The sequence below is a fragment of the Macaca mulatta genome, chromosome 3, assembly GCF_049350105.2.
Source record: "Macaca mulatta isolate MMU2019108-1 chromosome 3, T2T-MMU8v2.0, whole genome shotgun sequence".
Lineage (NCBI taxonomy): Eukaryota > Metazoa > Chordata > Mammalia > Primates > Cercopithecidae > Macaca > Macaca mulatta.
Window position 1 is genome coordinate 81446778 of NC_133408.1, and position 16534 is coordinate 81463311.

Below are 16534 nucleotides of genomic sequence, written 5' to 3' on the forward strand. Positions count from 1 at the left end.
GGTCCAAATGGAGTTAGTATTAAGCACCAGGAACTCTGCAGGATTCCAAGATGATTTGGTCATGGATTCTGTCCTAATAAAGAAGAAAAATGTAAATGATTTATAGATTCGTCCTTAGTTTATCTTTATTTCCCCACCCTGTGAAAGTGGATTAATAACAAAAATAGACTGTTTGTGGTGAATTATCTTTGATAATTGCCCCTCATGCTAGAAAATAGAACCAGGATCAGTGACACTGGTGAGCAGCTGTCTTCCTCTAGAAAAACCTTTGCTCTATCATCAAACAAGGCTTACAATTTAAAAAGGGAAGAAATCATTTCATTAAAGAAAGAAGCATGAGTCAAAGGCCTTTCTCGCAGACTTCAAACTGTTAAAGGTAACTAGAGGTGACTGACCAAATTAGGTCAGGCAATAAATGAGAAATATGTTTAATCTTAGCACGATTTTCCACTCTGTTTTCTGTTTTGTTTCATAGGTGGAGGGTAGTTAAATATATGTCTACTTTGAGTTTGAAAATACACTTTAGGAATTGTATCTTATCAGTAAGTGCTTTACAAACACCATTTATTATCTGATTTGAAATATTGCTAATCTATTTGAACAATCCCGTTTATCAAAAGTATGTCAAGGAAATTTTGTGCCATATATGAATATATATATGTAAAAGTTTTCTCAGTGTTGTTAAAAATAGTAATAAGTTGAATTCAGCATAAATATCCAGCAACAGAGGATTTTTAAAATAAAATATGACACATCCAAACAATGAAATGCTGTGTAGCCACTAAATAATTTCTATGGAAATCTTTTTGGTTGGTATTTTTATATCTTTTTCCTATGTATTAATACTGGAACATAATGTTAAAAGTGCTTTTCTCCAATAATGGGATTTTAAGTAATCTTAATGTATTTATTATGCTACAGGGAATATTTTCTGTAGTTTCAAAATTAAAAAAATATGTAACATAAAAATACAAATACCACTAAAGATAAGGAAAGAATTGTTCTTAATAACTGCAATAAAGAAAAGTCATACAAATGGCATTAATCTTTTCTGCAGCTCTGCTTACTTGCTAATAAAACAACCAAATAAAATAGTTGTTGCATATAGTAGAAGCAGAGAAAGACAAAGCTTTTATTCTAAATGGAGCCAAACTTGGCCTAGCCCAATCTGCACATGCGTACTTGCTTGGCACATAGCCTTGCTTCACAAGTCCTCTTGGCATTGTAAATATCATGGTTCTCTTTTCAAGGACACTCTGTGTGAGAAGCACTTTCTTGGCACTGGACACTAAATAATTATTAACTGACATGTTGCACTTAATAGTTTGTGGTCTCAGCTCTTGTTTATATAAAACGTTTGACCACAGCTCTAAAACACCTCATCGTGTAGGTGGAGAACTTGTCATAGGAACTCAGATGGTAGGACCCGTTGGCTGGTTACTGCTAGCCCTTGCCAGCTTTGTCCTCACTGGCTGCCAACACCCCCCGCCCCCGGGACCCTGCTACAGACACCAGGTACTCCTATTTAGAGCTGGTCATGGATAAGGAAAAGGCAGATTTGGCCACAGGATCTCAAAACATAGAGCCACTTTATGTAGAAAAATCTCTTGAACCTATCAGGAGTACCAGTTGAGCAAAAAGTGACTCATGATTAGATATATCTGAGGATGGCAAAGGGGCAAGTGAGAGAAGCTGGATTAAGTTATCCCCCAGTGAAGAATATTACTTGTGTTAACAAAGTGTAAATTTTCTGACACGTGACTTGCAAAGGAAAATGTGATTGATTAGCTGAAGAACTCCCGAAGATTGTAGCAAATCTTTAATAGTGTAATAACCTTTGAAGATTTTTTGAAGGAACACATACAGAAGAAGAGGAAGAAAGTTCTCCCAAGTTTGACTCAGGTACATCATGTGGTGCTACCATTCACTCCTTTATATGGTGGCCTCTATATTTGCTTTGGTCTCCCTACATTGAATGCATTTTGTTGCAATTTGCTTTTATATCAATTTATAGAAAACTTCTGAAAGAATTCCCTACATATGCTGCCTCTGCTGATTTCCTCCTGGATTCTCAACAAAACTGAGGCCGATCTCTATACCTTATCACATAACCATGGGACTGGAAATGCTTCCTCAGAGGTAACTAATGATTTTCTGATTATTCCGCTTCTTTTCATTCTTTCTCGTATTCAACTTTCCCATATCAACTTACAATTCTGATCGTACTTTTCTTCATGAAACTCTCTTTACTTTAGTGTATAAAACTCTGGTTTTGTTTTTTTCAGTTCTTCTCCTCTTCCCTTTTCCCCGTCTTTCCTTTCAACATACCTTTTAAGTGGCACTGTCCTTAGATTTCGGACTCTAGCTTCTTCCCTTTCCACATTGTGTATCTCTCCAGGTTAGCTCAGCCTCTCTCTTGACTTCACATCTTCATCTCATAAGTGACAAGTATACACCTGTGACCCAAGCTTTCTTGTGACACCATGTGAAAACTTTCATCTGCCTGCATGACATTTCTACCAGGACATTCCACCACAGCTCAGAATAGATCTGTCACCCTCCCTAAAATGTATTGCTTTGCTTGCAGTCAGTATCTCAGCCAGTGGCACCCCCACCCTGAGGCATCCCTTCTGTGGGATGAAAACATCCCACAGCCATCTCTCTTACAATCCCATCTTTTCACTAACTCTGGTTCATTTTAATTCTGATATGGTCCTGGTTTTATCTGCTTCTTTGCTCATTACGAAGCCCGATTTCTAACCATTATCTGTTTTCATCTGGATTACTACTAAAGCCTTTGGTTTCATCTTTCTGCCTACCTTGTACTCCCTCCTCAAACGAGAAGTGCAATTACTCCAATGTATTTCCCACACAAGGCCCAATCATGTCACTCTTCCCACACACTTTTCTGGTTCCCTGTTACCTGTAATATATAGCATAAACTCTAGCTGGGCCCTCCTTCAGAGCTCTTCCTGCTGGTACCCTGCCTCCCCACCCCTCCTGTGTTGCTCCTTCACTTGTGTGCAACTTTGTCACCCCATCCCATTGCTCATGTCCTCCCCTCTACTTAAAATACCATTTCCTTTTTCCTCCTTTTCCTACTTCTTCTAATTCAATTCAACCCTTCTTGACCTAAGGCAGTCAACTGGGGACCAAAAAAAAAATACTGGTACTCAGAGAATGTGGTCTGAGTGTATTTAATATGCTGATTCAGACATTTGGTAATTCCTGGAATTGCAAACTACTTTCTTAAGTAAAACTATCTCATGATATTTGTTAGCTGTTCCTGTGGGGGAAAGCAAAGAACATCATTGAGTAACATGAAAACGGAAGGAAAATGACAGAGAATGACAAAACCAATGTTCCTTAATGTGACCATGTGGAATGGAATGTCTTTTGGTATACAATGCATCTTTGAGCACAGCCATGGGGATTGCTGTGGTCAATAGAATTCTCAATAGAAAGTAATCAGAGCCAGTTTTCCTAAGAATTATTTTCCAAGGAATTTCCCTTATTACAATCCAGGTTTAAAAATAACTCACAGAAACAGACAAAGGGGAAAAGGGAGAAGTTTATCATCCATAAACAAATGTAAAAACCAACAAATTTGTAAGAACAAGACAACTAAACCTAAATGCAAAATAGTATGCTAAATTTGAGAGAGATGCATATAGAGAGTAAGAGGTAATTGGAAGCAGATATTCTGAGGGTCAGATTTCTTTTGGCCAATTGCTGAAGAAATATACCATTTCAGTCCACTTGGACCCAGTTTTGCTCTCCAAAAACTAGAAGATCTTTAAGTATTATTTCAGCTTTAACATACCATGAGTATTAACTTAATTCAATGCAGTGTGTCTCTAGTAACTGATGTGCTCAGGACGAATATCTGCCTGAGATTTAGAGATAAATTAATCTTGGGCCTTTTACCTTTAAGTAACCACTCTGTAGTGAGAGAGAATGACACATACATGTTATATTCCCTCACAGAGGGTAGACTGTGGTTGGGGATATACCAGGCATACACAAACGCAGAAAGGAGCCAGCTGAGATGGCAGAGCAAGGATGAGAAATGAGCCATTTTCAGAGCACATCTCTTTGTGACACCCACATCAGTCTAGTGACTGAGTCTCTAGTGGTGAGATCTGGGGCTCTCCTGGTCCCTGTGGCATGCAGTGTCGTTTAAATCAATGACTTCAATAAATGCATATCAAGATGCTGTAGTAAATGCAATGGAAGTGTATAAGCTTGTCATAAATATGATGGAAATACATTAGCTTGCTAGGTACTTAACAAAGTACCACGGCCTGGGTGACTGCAGCAACAGAAATTTATTCTCTTTCAGTTTTGGAGGCTGAAATCTCCAAGATCAAGGTGCTGGCAGGGCTGGTTCCTTGTAAAGCTTCTGTCCTTGGTTTGTAGATGGCTATCTTCTCGTTCTTTTCACATCTTCTTTCTGTGTATATGTGTCTAAATCTCTTATTTTAATAAACGTGCTAGTCATATTGGATTAAGGTGAAGCCTAATGATCTTATTTAACTTGATTACCTCTTTGAAGACCCTGTATCCAAATAAGAACATATTCTGAGGTACTGGTGGTTATAAATTTAATGTATGCATTTTTTTGGTGAGGAGCACAATTTAACCCATAGCATCTAGTGTAAGAAAAAATAGACTCGTGTTTTGTTCATAATAAATGGAACCACTACCCTGTGAATAGTGAGGTGGAGTAATTAAGCACACCTGGATACAGATGCCAGCCCTCTATGTATTAGCTATATGTCCCGTGATGCTGCTGAGATTGGAGAGCTTCAGTTTATTATCTGTAATATGGGAGTAATAATTCTAACATCAGACATTTAGGAATTCTAAATCTAACATCTCAGAAATCAGGAGGAACAAAATACTGGGATACACAGAATAACATTTAACTTCATCAGGAGCACAGAGTAACCCCTTATTTGTTATCTTGAAGGCACAAAGTTGAGAACCATTAAGTCAGATATGATAGAGTTAATTAAGAAGAAATGGAATAATAGAAAATTTTTCTTGATTTAATGATTGGTAATTGAAACCTTGTCAGTACTTAATTTTCCTCGATCTTTTATGGATAATTCATGTGAAAGAGTTATTTACCACCGGTAATGACTCAACACATACCAGTGGGAAATAAACACTGAATTCTTTTTACTTGTCTCAGCATTGTGTGTTTGACTCATTCCCAAGGACATAAACAGGATTTAATTTGGAAAAAAAGAAGGATTTTTTAAAATCCTAGGGACTGTGATAACTTGCATTTATTTATTTCATTTGGCTTTGCATTGTCTCCTTAAGTGAGCATTCTACTCCTGTGTGTAATGGGTAGGTGCTTTCAACTCTAATTCTTACCACTGGCTATTTTGACTGAAATTTTCATAAATACATTACGATTCAATTTTTTTGAAATACTTCTTGACAAATTTTTCTGTTCATGTCATTCCAAATTTTATTTGCTTTCTCCACTCCCATTCTGTGGCAAAATACATATACTTAAAAGAACATCTAATTTGAATATGTTCTGAAACAAATCATAAAAGCTAAGATGCACAATGCATATTGCGCATAGAACCCATGCACTAGAGTGAAGTGGATATTTTTCTAACAATCATGGCCAACACTTATCCATTTTTCCCCCTGTGTATCAGGCATTTCTAAAGGATGGATCTTATATCTTAGTTTTATGTGAGAAAACAGGTTATGTGTGCCAGTTCACCAGCTGGGAGATTATGTAAGCAAGGTTCAAACCCAGTTTGCTAAATCTAAAATTGATGCTCTTTAAACTCCATTAAGCTTGACATCCACTTAGTAGATTAGAAGTAACTATGTGAGGGACTTAGAAGTTTCTGGAAGGAAAAAGAAGCTTCAAAATGAGCACAGCCCTGCAGAAAGTAGTGCTGGTCTTTGGAGAGATGATTATGAGTGCAGGACTATCTGCCAGACGAGCTGTATGACATTTGACGACTCTGAGTGCTGTGGAGTGCAGGGTGGAGCAACATGAGAAAAATCTGTAATAAGAACACTTGAATTTAAAAAATGTGTAGTGCATTTGAGGCAAAAAGAATATTTTTGTGACAACACTACCTCAGACAGTGTTTCAGAGGGTGAGGGGAGTCCCCCTTATCATTATCCACCATGCACTTTGGACTCTGAGGGCTCTGCTCCTGTGGCACTGTTGGTTGCCTTTCTAATTTTCTCACGATTCTTTGCTAAAGAACCTTGATTCTGTGAGAGACAGGAACGAGCCCAGCCCCCAGGCAATGCATCATGATTGATTTGGACTCATTATGACTAGTAATGACAGCCTCCTTTCTCTTTGTCAGATTCTTAATTTTAGAGCTTTCCTGATGCTCAACAAGATTTTTGTTTCTTCTCATTCCCAGCACCTCGTTCATGACTGGTATATCTGTGTCATACTTTTATCAAAACAAGATATTGTTCTTCATGCTATTAAGCAATCTTTCCTTAAATTTCTTCCTGTCTTATCATGATCACTGCTTATCATCTCCTTAATTTTCTTTTTCTGCATCTCTGTTATATTTTATGTTTTCCATGTCATTTTGTTTCATACATATATCTTTCTCTTATATTTAGTAATATATATCTTGTGTATATATTTGAAATGGCATCTAGTAGAATATATATCTAATAAAATGTATTCTGCCATGGGATTTGTTCGAATCCAATGAGATTCTTTAACCTTTTACACATAGAACTTAAAGCAATTATTTGACATAGTGGATAGAATCAATCACATTTTTGGGAAATAACTTTCTTTCAAAGGACAACAAACAAAATGCATTAAATACATATTTTAAGTCGTATTAAAAATCCAAGATCAAAAATGTAGTGAGGATGTACTGAATTTTGTTTTGGGGCAGGGGAAAGTAATGGAGTGTATGTTTGCCTCTTGCCTGAAACAAAACAAATTAGCAAAACATATAAAACAATGTGTTTTAAGACACTGAATATCAGGCAGTAAATGACCATCATCTCTGAGAGATAGGAATAGAACAAGGTGAGCCCTATAATTTCTCTAGCTTACCGCCTTGAGAGGGTTTCCAGGATCAGGGGCAGGAAGAGGGAACCCAGACAGCCTAGTGGAGTTCTGAGTTGAAGAGATGAAGCTGAGAGTCAGTGGTAACAAAGTGGCTAAAATTTGCTCAACTTGGTGCTTGAGAGAAGAAAGGGCACACAGAAAGAACTCTGGCAACTTGCAGATGGTATACAATGTGTTCACAAAATCCCTGATTGCAGAAAACTACCCAACGCCAAGGAAAGAAGCATCTGGAAGGATGAAAAGCAACAGTACCCAATACTCGCACTTGGCTGCAAAGAATATTAATTCCATCAGACAGCCTGGAAAGGCATGAGATTCATTAAGAATTAGGTAGAGTACACAAGAAGGCTGTGCCTCAATAGAGGGAAATATTTAGCCCTAGATTGGGCACTATTCTGGTCACAACTAAAGAATATTAAACCCCAGAGTTTCAAATTGTTTCCACAAGATTTAACTGCTCAAAACTCAAGAATATTTATAGGAATACAGAAATATCCAGCTCCCAACAAAGCAAAATTCACAGTGTATGAAATTTAATAAAAATTACAAGGCATGCAAATAAGTAAGAAAATATGACTGGTAGAGAGGAAATAAACAGAGCCTCAGAGAACTGTGGGACAACTGCAAGTAGCCACATATATGTGTGATTGAAGTGCCTGAGAGGACAGAGGGGAGGAGCTTAAAAATATTGAATAGTCAAAAATTTTCCAAGTTTGATAGAAACTACAAATCCACACATTTAAGAAGCTAAATAAATTTAAGTATAAGAAAAATGAAGAAAACAAAACTAAAGTATATCATAACCAGTTTGCTCAAAACCAGTGGTGAAGGAAAAATAAGACACACTAGTTGCTAATAACAACTAGGAAAAACAGCTTGAAAAAAGGTGCATTATGTTCAGACCAGCAGTGATAAGGATGACAGCAGATTTCTTATTGGAAACCATGTAAGTAAGAAAACAGCATGAGAACATTTTTTAAAGTACAGCAACAACAGAAGTCCAACATGCCAAGTGAGAATTCTATACTTGTTGAAAATATGTCAAAAATGAAGCTAAATAAAGACTTTTTCAGACATACAAAAGCAGAAAGTATCTGTTACCAGCGGACATATAAGAAATGTTAAAGAAAATCCTTCAGGCAGGAAGAATATTCTACCAGATGGAAATATGGATCTATAAAATTAACAAAAAAACTATTGAAATTGGAATTACATGAATAAATACATAAAATTTTCCACTTATTACTTAAGTCTCTTTGAAATATAATTGACAGTTTTCCAGAAGTAAAATTGCTGGATTATGTAGTAATTCTATTTATAGAATTCTATTTTTTTGAGGTACCTTGATACTATTTTCCAAAATGGCTGTACTAATTTGTATTTCCACAAATAGTGTGCAAGGTTCCCTTTTCTCCACATCCTCACCACTGCTTGTTATCTTTCATCTTTTTTATATTAGCCATTCTATGGGGTGATTTTTCACTGTGGTTTTAATTTGCTTTTCCCTGGTGATTAGAGATGTTGAGCTTCTTTCATAAGTCTTTTGGCCATTTGTATCTCTTCTTTTGAGAGGAGTCTGTTGCAGTGAGCCAAGATCGCGCCACCGCACTCCAGCTTGGGCAACAGAGCAAGATTCTGTCTTAAAAAAAAAAAAAAAAAAAAAAAGAGAGGAGTCTGTTTAGATCCTTTGTTTTTTAGAAAGGTGTTTTATTTTCTTGCTATTGAGTTGTTTGAGTTTCTCATATATTTTGGATATTAGTCCCTTGTTAGATGTATGATTTACAAATATTTTCTCCTAGTACATGGGTTGTCTCTTCAATCTGTTGTTTCTTTTGCTGTGGAAAAGCTTTTTAGTTTTATGCAATCTGATTTCTCTATTTTGGCTTTTGTTGTCTGTCCTTTTTGCAGTCCTTTCCAAGAAATTATTGCCAATACCATTGTTGTGGAGATATCCCCCTATGTTTTCTTCAAGTAGTTTTAGAGTTTCACATCTTATGTTTAAATCTTTTATCCATTTTCAGTTGATTTTTGTATATGGTGTGAGGTAGGAGTCCAATTTTGTTGTTCTACATGTGAATACTCAGTTTTCCCAACACAATTTGTTAAAACACCGTTCTTTCTCCATTGTGTGCTCTTGGTACCCTTGTAAAAAATCAACTGGTTGTAAATACTTCTGGTCTTTCTATTCTATTCTGTTGGTTGATGTGTCTGTTTTTATGCAGTACTATGCTGTTTTGATTACAATAGCTTTATATTTTGAAATCAGGGAGTGTGATGCCTCCAGTTTTATTGTTTTTGTTCAAGATTGCTTTGGCTATTTGAGTTCCACATAAATTTTAGAATAGTTTTTATTTCTGTAAAAATAACATTGAAATTTTGATAGGAATTGTGTTGAATCTGTAGCTTGCTGGGGACAGTATGGACATTTTAACAATATTAATGTTTTCAACCCATGAACATGGAATATGTTTTCATGTATTTGTGTCTTCAATTCTTTCATCAATGTTTTATAATTTTTATTGTACAGTAAAAGCATCTTCTTAAGTTTACTCCTAAATATTTTATGTTATTCTTTGATGCTATCATAAGTGAGATAGGTATCTTAATTTTTTTCAGATAATTTGTTCAGTGTATAAGATATAAGCAAAAGAATTGAAATTGGTGTGTCCAAGAGATACCTGCATGCCCATGTTCATTTCAGCATTACTCACAATAGCCAAGATATAAAAGCGACCTAAGTGTTCGTTAATGAATGGATGTACAAAGAAAATGTGGCATTTATACCCAATGGAATACTCTATAGTGTTAAAAAAGGAGGAGATTCTGCCGTTCACAGCAACATTGATGAAAGTGAAGAACATTATCCTAAGTGAAATAAGACAGGCACAAAAAGACAAATATGATCTCACTTACATGCGGAATCTAAAAAAGTTTATCTGAGAGAAAGAGAACAGAAAGATGGTTAGCAGACACTAGACGGGGAGGAGGGATGAGGAAAGGGAAGATGTTAATCAAAGGGTACAAGCTCAGTTAAACTGGAAGAATAAGTTTTAGTGATCTATTGTGTTACATGGTGACCCCAATTAATAATAATATATTTTGTATTTCAAAGTAGCTAAAAGAATTAATTTTTAACACTCTCACCCCAAAAAATGACTTTGGTGAGGTGACGAGTATGTCAATTAGCTTGATTGAATCTTTCTACAGTGTATACATAGATCAAAGTATCACATTGTATTCCATAAATATACATAATTATTATTTGTCAATTAAAAAGAAATAATTAAAAATATAATTGTCTAAACAGAAATAGTAGCAATTTAGTGAAGGATTCATAACATTGTAAAAATAAAATGTTTGACATTAAAAACACACAGGTTGGGAATGGAGAATAGTATATTGCTGGAAGGTTATATACTATACACGAAGTGGTATAATATATGATGATAGACTATAGTAAGTTAAAGATGTATACCACAAACCTTAAAGAAACCACTAAAATATAAAAAAAGATCGTTAGCCAATAATCCAGTAAAGAAGATAAAATAAAATCATAAAAGCATTCAATTAACTCTAAAGAAGGCAAAACAAGAAAGGGGATAAGAAATGACGACAGTGAGACAGTAGACTTAAGCCTAACCATTGGTAATATTACACTGAATGTAAATTGTGCAAGCCTCAATTAAAACATGGAGATTGTTGGGTTAGATGTGAGAAGCAAAACTTATCCATATGTTGCATAGAGAAAACATGCTTGAAATATAAAGATACAAACAAGTTAAAGTAACACTAATTAAGAGAAAACTGAAACAGCTAAATAGATTTCACAGCAAAGAACATTGCCAGGAACGAAGAAGGCCATTTTTAATGATGAAAGAGTGGATTTGTCAAGAGAATACAGCACGTTTAAATTGACAAAAAAATGCTTCAAAACACTCTAGGCAAAATTTATTAAAGTAGAAATAGAAATATCCACAATCATAGTTGAATATTTCAATATACCCTTTCAGTACTGGAAGAAGCAAATAGACAGAAAATAAGTGAGGATACAGAGAATTTAACAATTAACCATCAATCAACTTGACCTGTTTGACATTTATAGAACATTTTACCCTAAAACAATGTAATACACATTTTTCCAAAACACATAACATGTTTTCAAAGATAGGCCATATTCCAGGATGTGACATAAGTCTACATAACTTTGAAATAATTCATCACTTAAAGTATATTTTTCTGACTAAAATAGAATAAATTTGGAAATCTAAAAAGTAAGGATCTCCAGAAAACCTTTAAGTATTTGGAATGAAAAACACATCACTAAATAATTCATATGAATGAAATTCAAATGAATTTCAAATGAAAAATCAATATATCAAAATTTGGAGAGTGCTGCTAAAGCAGTACTTAATAGAAAATTTGTAACACTAAGCACCTTTATAAGCAAAAATAATATATCTCAAATCATTGCTCTTAATTTTCATTTTAGAAAACTGGAAAAAGAAGAACAAATGGCATTAAAATAAATAGAAGAAAAGAAAAAGTAAAATTTATTTGAGAAGTATTAAAGACTTGAATATTTATATAACTAAATATGAAGCAATCACCTTTCCATAAATCAGACCATATGGCCTGCAAAGCTTTCAAGGTAGAGATCAGTTTTATACAGATTTTTATAACAACTGAAAAAGATGGAAAACTTACGTAATCCTTTGAGGCCAAGGAATCTTAATATCAAAACTAGGCAAAAATATTATGAGAAATGGTCACACAGAATCATTTTTCTCTTGTATTTTATAATTTTGTGTGTGCATATACTTATATAAATCTATATGGATATTTCCACCAATTTTTGTAAAAAGGTAATACTCATGATCAAATTGTATTTTGTCTAATATTCATTGCAAAATTCATTCATAAATGTAATTCATTCCATTTGTAGATTTACGAAGATAAACAATATGATAATTTCAATATATGGAAAAAAGTTTTTTTATATGACTCTCCATGAATTAATAATTAAATGTAGGATTTTCATCAAAATTAAATCTTAGTAATTTAGAAATATAAGGAAACTTTCTTAACCAGGTAGAGGATATAAAAAAAATAAAGCACACGTATTTCTAAATGGGGAAAATTTAGAAAGCTTCCCTTTGAATTTCAGAATGCATTAAGGATGCCTAATATGACAAATTTTATTCAACATTGTGTTGGAACTTCTAGTCAGTGCAACCATATAAGTTTAGAGATTGGAAAGGAGGAACAAGGAATGTTACTTGCATTTTATATACATTTATATAGAAACCTCTAAATTATCTGATTACAAAACATTATCAAACATAATACTTGTATTGAGCAAACTGGCTGCATATAAAACAACTATAAAAGAGATTTTTATATTTGTAGTGAACAATTAAAAACAATGAAGAGAAGTCATCATTCACAATAGGTTCATAAAATATCAAGTCAGGAAAAACCTAATAACATGTGGAAGATAGCTGATGATATATTTAAACTATTTCTAAATTTATATATAGATTAGAAAGCTATTAGAGTTAGTATTCTTCTAACAAATTGATAAGATGATTCTAAAATTTGTACAGAAGAATAAAGGACCAAGGTTACAGTGGCCAATTGTGAAGGAAAACACTACATGAGGACTTGAACTTCCAGAAACCAGAACTTATCATGTATTTTGTAGTAATTTAGTTGGTTTGGTAAAGGTGTAGGAATAGACAAACCGATGATGGAAAAACAGTCCCAAAATATGATAGATATTGCAAATATTAGTGGAGAAAAGAGTAAGAGCTCAATAAATGAACTTGGAAAATATATTATTCACAAAAAAATTAAAATTGGAGCTCTACCTCACTTATATATCAATACATAAGTTACCTCTAGTAAAATAAGGATTCAGTTGTTGAATCTAAAGTTATAGATTGTACTTCTGGGAAAATGGAGTAGGCACCATTTTTCTATTGGGACTTCACAATTCTAGACATTATATATAAAACAAGCATAAGAAGACTCTGAAAGATGGAGAAAAGAGACAGACTGGCTGGCTGGGAACCACAAGCCCCAAAGAACAACCTGCTGGTGAATTCCCTGGGTGCTCTTTTTGCCCCTTATTTGTCCCAGATTGGGTGTTGAAGAAGCCAGGAACCCAGAATGCCAACCATCACACACAAAAAACCTCAAGAAAATCCTGACCCCTTTAGTCAAAGGATCAGGAAAGGCAATAACTGCTTGACTGCAACTGAACGTCACAGGAAAAACTATGGCACCATCCCCTCCTCCACCAACAAAGGCTGGGAGGGTCCTAGACTTTCACCCTCAAAAGGCTGTGCTGGGGACTTTCAACACCTGCTCCCCATGGATGGTATCTGAGAAGGCCATATAAAGAGCCAGTATTTCACCCTCCCAGCCAGTAGTCACACTCCTCCTTGGTGTTGGTGGAGGCTACGTGGGGCTTGGGCTTCCCCATCAACCCATCAGGATTGAGGGACCCTTCTCTACTCACAGGGTGGTATCGGATGAGGCTGAATAGAGGCTCAGGACTTACACGTTCGCCCACTGGTAAGCAGACCATTCCTACTGTATTTCAGTGAAGACCATATGGGGAGCAGAAACTTCCAACCCTTCCCAGCAATAAGAGGGAGCCCCTTGCTTGGCTCAGGTGTCAATGGAGCTCCACCTGGCCGTAATGAGGTAGCAATTCCCTCTACTTCTGCTGCAGCTGTGTTGCAGAAAGCCAGCCAAAAAGGTTTCAGTAAGATCCAGACTCTTATGCCATAACAAGAAAATGTTTAGATTTCAACAGAAAAATCACTAGTCATATAAAAAACCAGGAACATCTCAATTAATATATGGCAAAAATGAAGTGACAAGAATGTTAGAATGATCTGACCAAGATTTTGAAGTAACTGTGATAAATATTCTTCAATATGCTATTACGAACAGTCTTGAAACAAACTTAAAAAGACTCTCCCCAAACAAAAAAGTATTAAAGACATAGAGACACAAAGATAAACCACATGGGCATACAATTACTTAAGAAAGCTGCTCAGTGAATAAGAAAGTGGATTGCATAATAAAGAAATTATTCAATCTGAACAACAGAGAGAAAAGACACTGAAATCACTGAGCCAACCCCCAGGGACTGGTGAACTCACTCTAATAAAAGACATGGCATTTGTGTCATCAGAGCCCTGGAAAGAGAGAACAAAGAGGATGTTTAGAAAAAGTACTGAAAAAGTAACAGTGAAACATTTCTGAAATTTGGCAAAAGGACATATACTTACAGATTCAATAATCCTAGTGAACCTCAAACAGGATAACCCTAAGGAAATCCTCTCCAAGACCCATCATAACTAAATTTCTGAAAATTAAAGACAAAAAAAATTTTGAAAATCAGTGAGAAATGACAGGCGAAACATAACTCAAATGAAAGCAGATTTTTTAAAAAATCATAAATCAAGGAAGTCAGGAAAAAAATGACACAGTATTTTTCAGTTGCTGAAGGAAGAGAATTGTCAATTTATACCCAATGAAAATACTCTTTAGGAATAAAGAGGAAATCAAGACATTCTCTGATGAGAAAATCTAAGAGACTTTGTTGCCAACAGACCTGCCCTAAAGCAATCGCTAAATGAAGTTCTCTAAACAGAAAGAAAATGATTTAATAAAAGGACTCTTGGGACATTAGAGCAGATGAAAGCATGTAAGAAAGAGCAAGAGGGTCAATAATAGACTTTTTCTCTCCTTTTGAGTTTTCAAAATTATTTTTGACAGCTAAAGCAAGCATCTTACCACAGTTTGATGTGGTCCTCAATGCACGTAGAGGAAATGTTTCAGTTAATTATAATTGGGGCAGGGTAAAGGATCATAATGGTAAGTGTTCCAAACCTCACTACAAGTGCTGAAATGTTGATACCAGCAGACTGTTACCAAGCACTGGTGAGGATGTGTTAGAAACTGGGTCCTATAGCATATTTTTGGTGCAAGTTTAAAATCCTACAGCCATTTCTTTAAAACATGTATAGGCCGGGCGCAGTGGCTCATGCCTGTAATCCCAGCACTCTGGGAGGTTGAGGCGGGTGGATCACTAGTTTAGGAGATTGAGACCATCCTGGTCAGCGTGGTGAAACCCATCTCTCCTAAAAATATAAAAATTAGCTGGGTGTAGTGGCGCGTGCCTCTAATCCCAGTTACTTGGGAGGCTGAGGCAGGAGAATCGCTTGGACCAGGGAGTCGGAGGTTGCAGTGAGCCAAGATTGCACCACTGCACTCCAGCCTGGTGACAGAGGGACTCGGTCTCAAAAAAACAAAAACAAAAACAATAACAAAACAAAAACCCAACTTGTGTATGCCCTTACCGTTCATTGAACCTAGCATTCAAATTCTAGTGCATTTATCCTAGAGAAATGAAATCTTATGTCCATACAAAAACCTGTCCCTGAATGTTCATTGCAGCTGTATTTGTGATAGCTCAAACCTGAAAACAACCAATACATCCTACAACAGATGAATAGTTAAAGAAACTGTGTACATTAGTAGCATAACATACTATTTTGAAATAAAAAGCAACTAATTATTGATACATACAAGTAGGATGGAACTAAAGGGTACTATGCTGAATAAAAGAGGTTGATCTTAAAATGTCATACATTGTATGACTGCATTTATATAACATTCTTAAAGTGACAGGATAAGAAACGTGAAGAATAAATTGACATTTGCCAGAAATTAGGGATGCTTAGGTGGGGAAGGAGATGGGTGAGACATGACGGGTATGGCCATAAAGAGGTGGCACAGAGATCTTGCTGGTGGTGGGCCAGCCTGCACCTTGAATGCTGTGGGGTTATATGAACTTACACATGTCATAAAATGACACAGAACAACATATTTATGCTATACCAATTCCAATTTCCTGGTTTTGATATTGTACCAGAGCTATGGAAGATGTAAACATTGGGAGAAATTGGATGAGGGGTACTGGGTGAGGGGACTTATTTATAAAGTTTGCAATTTCCTGTGAATTTATAGTCATTTCAGAATTAAAAGTTAAGAAAAGAAGTAAAACTGTAAAAGTTTCACAAGAAAATATGGATAAATAGTTTAGTCCTTACATAGCAAAAGTCATTTTAAACAAAATACTTAAATATAGGCTATATAATACTTAATAAAATTGACTGTACTGAAAATGAAAACTTTCATGAACCACTCCCCAAACATGAAGACTGCTGCGCATGGCATTACCTGCCTGTAATCCCAGCTACAGTGGGGACTGAAGTGGGAGGAACGCTTGAGCCCAGGAGTTCCAGGCCAGCCTGGGCAACGTAGTGAGACCCTGCCTCAAAATAAGATTTTTTAAAATTAAAAAACATGAAAAGACACTTTAAAAACTAGGAGAAGATGTTCTCAACAAACACATAACTGATG

At 35.5% G+C, this 16534-nt stretch overlaps 1 long non-coding RNA gene across 2 annotated transcripts in view; it reads left to right on the plus strand.

Moving 5' to 3' along the window:
* The first annotated feature begins 1395 nt into the window (after nt 1-1395).
* Nucleotides 1396-16534, plus strand: part of LOC106997431 (uncharacterized) — a 43693-nt gene continuing 28554 nt past the window's right edge. Inside the window, exons 1-3 of one of the 2 annotated variants that reach the window (XR_013415881.1) lie at nt 1396-1515; nt 1844-1902; nt 2015-2139. This is a non-coding gene — a long non-coding RNA (uncharacterized LOC106997431). Of the gene's footprint in view, nt 1903-2014; nt 2140-16534 lie in introns of both variants that reach the window. The other variant, XR_013415882.1, reaches the window with a different exon arrangement.